Source organism: Procambarus clarkii, chromosome 71, assembly GCF_040958095.1.
Source record: "Procambarus clarkii isolate CNS0578487 chromosome 71, FALCON_Pclarkii_2.0, whole genome shotgun sequence".
NCBI lineage: Eukaryota > Metazoa > Arthropoda > Malacostraca > Decapoda > Cambaridae > Procambarus > Procambarus clarkii.
The window spans coordinates 3,652,291-3,662,345 of NC_091220.1; the positions used below are offsets into that span (position 1 = coordinate 3,652,291).

General features: G+C 48.7%; 1 long non-coding RNA gene across 1 annotated transcript in view; it reads right to left on the reverse strand.

The window, feature by feature from the left end:
- LOC138356214 (uncharacterized) overlaps positions 1 to 6,665 on the reverse strand; it is a 230,543-nt gene extending 223,878 nt beyond the window's left edge. The window contains exon 1 of the long non-coding RNA XR_011224249.1: positions 5,666 to 6,665. This is a non-coding gene — a long non-coding RNA (uncharacterized lncRNA). The remainder of the gene's footprint in view (positions 1 to 5,665) is intronic.
- Positions 6,666 to 10,055: the final 3,390 nt, after the last annotated feature.

Here is a 10,055-nt window from a genome sequence, read left to right on the forward strand (position 1 = left end):
GAGGTGACGATGGCAGAAGTACCTGAGCTAGAAGAGAGGCCTTGTGTGCAGACACCCACGGATACCAACGAGTCTGGAGCGAAGGCTGAGGTGTGCTTGCGGTATGGCAAGTTACAGCGTGTAGTGGACCAGCCAGAGATTCCCCAGACGTCAGAGGTATGTGAGGTGTGTTCAAAAGGTCTAGTGCCCTCTTCTGTCCAAGCCAGGCTAGTGGATGGTGCCGGCTATGGGCATGACAAGCTCGGGAAACTTATCCCTCGACTTACCAAATGTTTCCTATCGGTATTTTGTTTGAATCTCGTATGTGTTCTCGTTTGTGCTCTCAGTGAGGACCGGTGGACGACCCGACGAATGATGGCTCCCATGAACATCGTGAAGAGGTCCCAGGGATCGGAGACTTGTACTGCAAGTGTTGCAGTTGAAGAAGGGACCTGGAAGGTGATGGTTGATACAGGAGGTACGACATGTGATAATATGAGTGACTGTTTCCGACAGGTTGACACCCCCCGCGTGATTGCTGAGCCTCAACACAGCGTTATGCGGAACGTTGGTCGACCTGACGGTGGCAGAGCGAATGCCATCTGCGGCGTACGAACAGCCCCGTTGGGACTAGGTGTGGACCTAGTAGAGTATGCTGTAAGTACTGTTTTACCCGCTGTCGCTATCACTCTGAATTATCAGACCCCTGTATTCCAGGTTCCTGTCTCCCCTGAGGACCATCGGACCGGTACCAGAAATGCCGTCTGTGTCCAGCCATCATCAGTGCCACGACATAAGGAAGTGTCGAGTCGCCCCAGATCGTGTCCACACAGATCCTTACTTGAGACATGTGAGAGGATGCCCCTGCTTGACATCGCAGTGGAGACGTGGGAGATTACGTCAGGCAGGTCATCGCCTGCCATTTTCAAGCTCCCTTTGTGCCAGGGTTTCTCAGTAGAAAAGTTCTGTGGACAAGACAGCCTCATCACTCCAGTTCATAGTTTAAGTAAGTCCATTTGGAGTTGTGTCGCCGTACTAATTTGGTTTGTGTTTCTTTTTATAGAACCTCAAACCAAATTCTTTTTGGTGGGGAGGTGTTACGAACCCGGATCCAGCGTCCAAGCCTGGAGCAGTGACAACCACGCCATCTGTGGGTCAGCTCCCGAAACCCCCGCCAAACGGACGACGACACCTGGTGAGGACAGCGTGTACTGGCCTCGAGGACCAGTTTCCAGTCTGGTTCCGCGCTCAACACCGCCGCTCCTGACCTCTGGTGAAGTGGTGCTTCGACGACAGCGCCATCTATGGGCTGGATACGTCAGGTGTTTGTGCCCGAGCCCGTAAGTGAGGTGTATTAGTGTCCCGGTTATTGATGACGTGTCTGCTTACAGAGCTGACCTGGGACCACTGTGTTGAAGGTTGAGTCAGTCTACCCGAGGCAGCCAGTCTCCATACCTTGAACCTTGCTGCAGCTGTTGTGACGTCGTCCCCCCCGGAAGAACACTGTGGTGTGTTAGCCTGCCAGTGGAGTGGCAGTGAAAGGATTTACCCGGGACCGACTGTTGGAGACGATCATCCACTGGGGTATTGAAGACAGGAGAGTGACTGGTGTTGTCACACGAGGCTCCTGTCTAGGACGTTCCCCTTTTATCGTTCGTGGGGTGGCCGTACCAGCCTTGTTGGCTCAGAACCTGCCAGCAGACCAGCTGGACGTGTGGTTGACGGCCTCCACGGCGGTGCCCCCAGTGGACCTGTGTTTTGGCTGACCTGTGGCCCGGGTAAGCTCGGCATTCTCAGAGGACACATCGTGAGGCCACGAAGAAAGCACCAAGGACTCAGCACCAAGAGTTGTAGCACCAGCGTCTTCAGCAGAAGACAACGATTATGGATTAATCCCCTTGTATAGTGTTAATACCCTCCCCCCCCTTGTGTAACCGTTTTATATATTATTTATTGGTGACGGACATTATATTATATTAAGTTTTTGCCTTTATTTCCCTTCCCCTTTAAGTTACTTGCGTCACGGATCGCATCCCTTGAAAGCCTCTGCTGGCTTGGGGTCGGATATAACTTCCTCTAACAACATCAGAGTAAGGACCCCGTTGCGTCCCGAGAGGGCCGTAACACCCTCTCATCACCTCAACCCCCAAAACCCATCCAGCCCTCGTCCCCTCAACACCCAAAACCCACCCAGCCCTCATCCCCTCAACCCCAAAAACCCACCCAGCCCTCATCCCCTCAACCCCCAAAACCTACCCAACCCTCACCCCTCCTCATCCCCTCTCCTTCCATGTGACCCCCCCCCCACCCTTGCGAGGGGGGTGGGAGGTTCCCCCCACCCCCTCTATCCTTCCCCTTCCAACCTTTCAACCTCTATCTGACTCCCAACCTTACGCTATCTCCTAACCCCTCTATGCCTATCAGACCCTCCCTAATCTTGAGACCCAGTATGCCCTTCCTACTCCAGACCTACCTACCCAGGCCCTACCCCAGACCCTCCTACCTACCTTCCTAGAAGCCCAGCCCCCATTAGCCCCCCAAGCACCCCTCCCGACCTCTTTCACCCCCCATACACCCCCCGGACCCCTTAGACACCCCCCGGATCTCCCCTGGACACCCCCCGGATCCTCCCCGCCCCCAGTCATCCCCCAGACACCCCCAGATCCCCCCAGACTCCCAGAGAAAGGGAGAACTCTGGTACAAGAGTTTCCACGAAGAATCTCAAGGTTTGGTACACCAATGCTGATGGGGTATCTAATAAAGCAGAAGAGATAAAAGAAAGAGTGAGTGAGGCAGATCCTGACATAGTTGCAATTGTGGAAACTAAAATTAATGACATGATCTCAGATGCAATCTTTCCTGAAGGGTACCAGGTGATACGAAAAGAGAGGACACAGAGACAGGGAGGGGGAGTGGCACTCCTAATAAAGCGGAAATGGAAGTTTGAAGACCTGGGAAAACGGGTTACCAATGAGTGCACAAGCTTCATACATGGAACTCTGACAGTAGATGGGAGGAAGATTGTGATCTTGGTAATCTACAATCCCCTCACCAAACAGTAGAAGACCCAGGCAGGAGTATGATGACAACAACAAGGCATGTATAGATGAACTGCAGAAGGCAGCAACACTAGCCCACAGAATGAGAGCGAAGCTGCTGATCATGGGGGACCTAAATCATGGAGAGATAAATAGGGAATCAAGGAATCCCCATGGAGGGGACGAAACGTGGGGAGCAAAATTAGTAGATGTTATAGACAGGAATTTCCTAACACAACATGTGAAGGAAGACACAAGGGAAAGAGGAGGAGATGCACCGAGCCTATTAGACCTGATTTTCACCCAAAACGTAGAAGATATTGAGAATTTAGAGCATGAAATACCTCTAGGGGCCAGTGACCATTGCGTCCTAGTCTTTGACTACATGATGGAATTTAAACTTATGACCATGGGACAAGAGATCTGGGAAAGGAGAGTTGACTACAAGAAAGGGGACTATAAGAGAATAAGGGACTATCTGGGTGAAGTGCGGTGGGGGGAAGAAATTAGAGGAAAAACAGTCCAAGATATGATGGACCTAGTCATACAGAAATGCCAGGAGGTCGAAGAGAGATTTATACCAACAGTAAAGGGAAAAAATAAGAAGGAATATAACCCATGGTTTAATAGACAGTGTCAGGAAGCAAAAATGGCCAGCAGGCGGGAGTGGAGGAAGTACAGAAGACAAAGGACAGAGGACAACTGGATCAGATGCAACAGAGCTAGGAACGATTACATTAACATAAGACGAACATCGGAAAGGGTCTATGAGAACGATATTGCAATCAAAGCGAAAAAACAACCTAAGTTTCAACACAGTCATATAAGAAGAAAAATGTTGGTGAACGACCAAGTGACAAGACTAAGGAAGACAGAGGGGGCATATACTGAAAGTGACAAGGAAATCTGCGAGGCACTGAAGGCCAGTTTCCATGCAGTGTTCACTACCGAGCCTGAGCAGCTCCCATTGTTGGAAGGGGGTTACCTTAGATGAAAGACTATCAGATATAGAGGTGACAGCAGAGGAGGTAATGAAACAGTTGACAACTCTAGATGCAACTAAAGCAGTTGGACCAGACAAAGTATCACCGTGGATACTAAAAGAAGCAACGCAGGCCCTCAGCATACCTCTGGCAATGATCTTTAATGAGTCACTTATGTCGGGAGAATTGCCCAGCTGCTGGAAGAAGGCAAATGTCGTGCCGATCTTCAAGAAAGGCGATAGGGAGGAGGCACTTAACTATAGACTCGTATCACTGACAAGCATCCCCTGTAAAATACTGGAAAGAATAAATAGACTACGACTGGTTGCACACCTGGAGAACACTAGGTTTGTGAACAAACATCAACATGGGTTCTGGACAGGGAAATCGTGCCTAACAAACCTTCTGGAATTTTATGATAAAATAACGAGGATAAGACAGGACAGAGATGGTTGGGCAGACTGCATATTTCTGAACTGCCAAAAAGCCTTTGATACAGTACCGCACATGAGACTGCTATTCAAACTCGAGAGGCAGGCGGGGATTGGGGGAAAGGTCCTAGCATGGATAAGGAACTACCTAACAGGAAGGAGCCAAAGAGTTACGGTAAGGGGCGAGAAGTCGGACTGGCGAACAGTAACAAGTGGAGTACCACAAGGATCGGTGCTGGGACCAATTCTATTTCTTGTATATGTTAACGACATGTTTGCAGGCGTAGAATCCTACATGTCGATGTTTGCGGATGACGCAAAGTTGATGAGAAGAGTTGTGACAGATGAGGATTGCAGGATCCTCCAAGAGGACCTGAACAGGTTGCTGAGATGGTCAGAGAAATGGCTACTGGAATTCAACACGAGCTAAAGTTATGGAGTAAAGTTATGGAAATGGGACTAGGAGATAGGAGACCAAAGGGACAGTACACAATGAAGAGGAACAGCCTACCTGTGACGACGCGAAAGAGACCTGGGTGTGGACGTAACACCTAATCTCTCTCCTGAGGCACGTATAAATAGGATAACGATAGCAGCGGACTCTATACTGGCAAAAGTTAGAACATCATTCAGAAACCTAAGAAAGGGGGCATTTAGGGCGCTTTACACTGCCTACGTGAGGCCAGTCTTAGAGTATGCCGCCTCATCATGGAGTCCCCATCTGAAGAAGCATATAATGAAACTGGAAAAGGTTCAGAGGTTTGCAACGACACTCGTCCCAGAGCTGCGAGGAATGGGGTATGAGGAGCGCCTGAGGGAACTGTGCCTTTCGACACTAGAAAGAAGGAGGGAGAGGGGGGACATGATAGGAACGTATAAAATACTCAGAGGGATTGACAGAGTGGACATAGACGAAATGTTCACACGGAATAGTAACAGAACGAGGGGACATGGATGGAAGCTTGAAACTCAGATGAGTCACAGAGATGTTAGGAAGTTTTCTTTTAGCGTGAGAGTAGTGGGAAAATGGAATGCACTTCAGGAACAGGTTGTGGAAGCAAATACTATTCATAATTTTAAAACCAGATATGATAGGGAAATGGGACAGGAGTCATTCCTTTAAACAACCGATGCTCGAAAGGCGGGATCCATGAGTCAATGCTCGATCCTGCAGACACAACTAGGTGAGTACACACACACACACACCAACCTTCTAATACATCCTTCAACTCACTCTCTCTAATAGACTGGTCCCTTCACTAACCATCTAACACATCTCTCAACTCATTAGGACATCATATCAACTGTCAACTGCCACAGGGCTGCGGGGTAGTCAACCTTGCCCTGGGCAATGGTTCTGCTCAACTGTTGTTGAGGTTCTGTTGTTGTAGCTGACCGCAGATGTCTTCCCAGTCTACGGTCGTCTTGTTGCGGAATTTCCTTTTGTCAGTTGATTATCCTTTTTGTTTCTCATTTGTTCTGGTCATTAGTGTGTGGGTCCCAAGTTCACTATAGACACCGTCCCAGTTTACGGTCGTCTTGGAGCACAGTAAACTTTTAACCATAAATTATCCTGTTAGCTTCTCCAATTTTTCCGTCATTAGAGTGTGGGTGTCGAATTTAAGCGCCATGCCCGACTAATCATTATATTCCAGCTGGTCGCTCGACTCATCATCATCATCATCATCATATTCAAGCTGGTTGCTCGACTCGTCATCATCAATCACCCAATCAACCACCATCTCACACGTCAAACTCATCAGGAGAATTCCACTCATTATTATAAGAAAAGTCAACTATGCCGGCTTAGTCAGGCGCAGTGGTTCCACGCCAACTTCCCACAAAAATTTCTTCAACTCATTAATCTACTGAAGAGTTTCACTCAACCGTGCGTATAATGCCATCCAATGCCAGACGGAGTCATCATCTGGAGACTCGAGGAGAGATGAGTCTAGCTCAGGCAGTGCTGGGATTAACCCCATCATGGCTGCAAGAGTCCGTGCCAGATGCATCAGCCCTGTCTGCTGACTCTGCCAGTCTGCTGCTTGATCTTGGAGCAGACTCAGCTCCATCTTGGTCATCTCCACTCGCCTCCACTCACGGTAAGTCATCAAGCTCATCACTACCATCAACAACACACCCCAAACCATCAATCCACCAACACAACTCATTATTACTGAAGTAGAAAGGCCGTGAAATCAATGGAAATATACTCTTGATATTCACAAGACCAGAAACAATGTTTTAGTTAATTGTTATCAGTTTTGAAGGTAACGAGGTCATTACACTATCTCAGATCACGTTATTTAGTGAGGGTGGAACTGTCAATGGTGAGGGTGGTGTTGACAGTGATTAATGGTGAAGTAAGGGTCGTAAGAAGTAAGACACTTCTTATCACGAGAGGATAAGGAAGATGAGGATGCTGAGAGAATAGGGAAGATGAGGATGCTGAGAGAATAGGGAAGATGATGATGCTGAGGGGATAAGGGAGATGATGATGCTGAGGGGATAGGGAAGATGAGGATGCTGAGGATGAGACAGGTAGCAGAGGGGCGACTGTCGTCTCAACCTCAGTCAGCTGGTCAACAGTGACTGCTGGCGGAGCAAGAGCAGTGACACTGCCACTACCCTTACTCACAACCACACACTGTCAACTGGTGACGCAAGGCTGGTTTTTAGGGTTAAAATTATCTGCACAAAATCTAAGTCAGACTAGGTGGCAACACTCCTGAAGGTGAAGATGATGATGCTGCGGTGATGGTGAAGATAATGATGCTGAGGGGATAGGGAAGATGAGGATGCTTAGGGGATAGGGAAGATGAGGATGCTGAGGGGATAGGGAAGATGAGGATGCTGAGGGGATAGGGAAGATGAGGATGCTGAGGGGATAGGGAAGATGATGATGCTGAGGGGATAGGGAAGATGAGGATGCTGAGGGGATAGGGAAGATGAGGATGCTGAGGGGATAGGGAAGATGAGGATGCTGAGGGGATAGGGAAGATGAGGATGCTGAGGAGATAGGGAAGCTGAGGATGTTGAGGGGATAGGGAAGATTAGGATGCTGAGGAGATAGGGAAGCTGAGGATGCTGAGGGGATAAGAGAGATGATTGTTGTAATCCACAAGTTAGTAGGAATTATTAGCTAGAGGATCATTACTACAACACTTAACGAATGATGATTGGAAGTACATGTTAAGCAGACAGACTATGGATCACATATCTAAGAAAGGTCAATGGATTAAGACCGAAGCTGTTTAGCCAAATTAATAATTCCTGGAAAGAGGAATTATTCTTCTTCAGGCTTCTAGGAACAAGATTACTACTTCTAGGGATAAGGTTAATCGGATTATACCTTCCTTGAGAGGCGGGGTGAAATGGTTGAGGTAGATGGCTGATTGGAGCCAGTCTGATTGTGGGAGTTGAACTGAGAAGTCCTCTGGATCCCCGTTTGCGGCAGCAGCGAAGTGTAGCAGACAGCTATGCGAGAGCCTAATGTGATCTTAGTGACCAAGTTAAGTCTGCAGTATGTGAGTATTGAATGAAAGACTAACCGGGTGTGGAGCGTTGTAGTAATCATTCCGTATTAGGGACTTAGGCGGAAGTTACGAGTGTGGGTGGTGATCGCGGAGGTCAAGTGGTCAATGGGTATTGGAAGTGTATTGACCTAATAGAGTATGTTCATATGTATTTATTTGTCAGAGTCTATTCTTTGTAATTAAATGACAAAACCCGACGGCCTTTAAATACCTTCCATATGTTCATTCATTGTGTTCCAGTACAAACCGAGTGGTACGCCTCAAGGGTCTGGTGTGTGTAGGAGTATAGGTGGTAGTAACGGTTGCTGAGGCAAGATGTTATGTGTTGTGTAATCGCTGTGTTCGGAATGAACCGGGGTTCAGCGTCACGACATATTTGGTGGCAGCGCAAACAGGTTTTGGAACACTTTGCGAGATGAAGGAAGTGTGTTTCTGGTTTAGTTGGTGAGGGAATGTTCGGGAAATGGTAGACGTCGGGTTGTGGTGAGAATGGTGGTTACTAGACGGAGGAAAGAAGGGTCAGGTGAGACCAGGTCAGAGGTGTTAGTTAATTAAAGGGACTAGGCCATTGTGGGGCACATGTGGGGTTTATTTCTTTCTTTCCAGATTCCTGCAACAAGAGACGGCAAAGATGCAAGTCTGGACCACTGATTCATCGGGAGGCAAAACAAGTGCAGTGTTCGTAGTGCGGATTATACAGTGTTCGTAGTGCGGATTATACAGAGGGGCGAGTAAAACTAGCGCGGGTGAATGTGGGCCAGCGTGGGCCATGTGCGGGCCAAGCAATGGGTGGGCCGAGCGAGCCGCACCTTGGAGCTTGATTTATATCGTCGGTATGGTGGTAATAGTGAGAAACCGTTGCTAAGGACAAATCAATCGTGAAATCTACTTAATTTGAAGTCAATTAAATATCATGTAAAGTGTAGATCGAATATTTTAAATATTATTAAATATTACGTAAAGATTTGAGCGATTTCAGGCGTTACATCGATACAGAAAATAGGCGAAGTGAATTGTGAACTGCAAGGCATAGCGAGCGACGCGTAATTTGACGTCTGGGGTTCGATGTCTTGTGTACCGTGGAAAGGTCCATGGAGATTTTTTTGTGGGTGCAGGTAGCATTATGGAGAGTGTTACCTGGGACACGGAGAGCGTGTCCCGTCGGTGGGGGTGTGTGGCGTCCAGAGGTGGCGACGCAGTGTGTACTGGCGTTTGGACGCCAAGTGTAGTGAATGATTGTATATTGGCGGAAGGACGAGAGTGAGTAGTGTAATGCATGTGTAGTGGCGTATTAGACGACAGCGTAATGACTAGTTTACTGTAGTGTAATGTGCATGTTTTGACTGTTGATATTATGGATGTAGTATAGTGCATGACATTGTTGGGATTGTAGTGCCAAGGTTTAGCATGTGTAGCGTTACTGGTTGTTGTAACACCGGGTGTATTGTAGACATTAGCGTTGAAGTATGTTAACGCAGGTGGTAGAGTGTGGCGGGTGGCCACTACACAAGAAATTATGCCTGACGAGTGTTGGTCAGGTAATTAACGGATTACGAGAGAAAAGGGAGTGTGTGTGGCGTCTGGTTATTTATTGGTGGTGACGTTTCGTGGTGTTTTGATGCGCTCTGGCGCAAGGCATATGCCTGTGGTGGTAATGGTGTTGGGGGACGCCGTGTGTGTTGTGTTGATGGCGTTGGGAACGCCGTGTGTTGTGTTGATGGCGTTGGGGACGCCGTGTGTGTTGTGTTGATGGCGTTGGGGACGCCGTGTGTTGTGTTGAGAGCGTTGGGGACGCCGTGTGTTGTGTTGAGGGCGTTGGGGACGCCGGGTGTTGTGTTGAGGGCGTTGGGGACGCCGGGTGTTGTGTTGAGGGCGTTGGGGACGCCGTGTGTTGTGTTGAGGGCGTTGGGGACGCCGTGTGTTGTGTTGAGGGCGTTGGGGACGCCGTGTGTTGTGTTGAGGGCGTTGGGGACGCCGTGTGTTGTGTTGAGGGCGTTGGGGACGCCGGGTGTTGTGTTGAGGGCGTTGGGGACGCCGTGTGTGTTGTGTTGATGGCGTTGGGGACGCCGTGTGGTGTGTTGAGGGCGT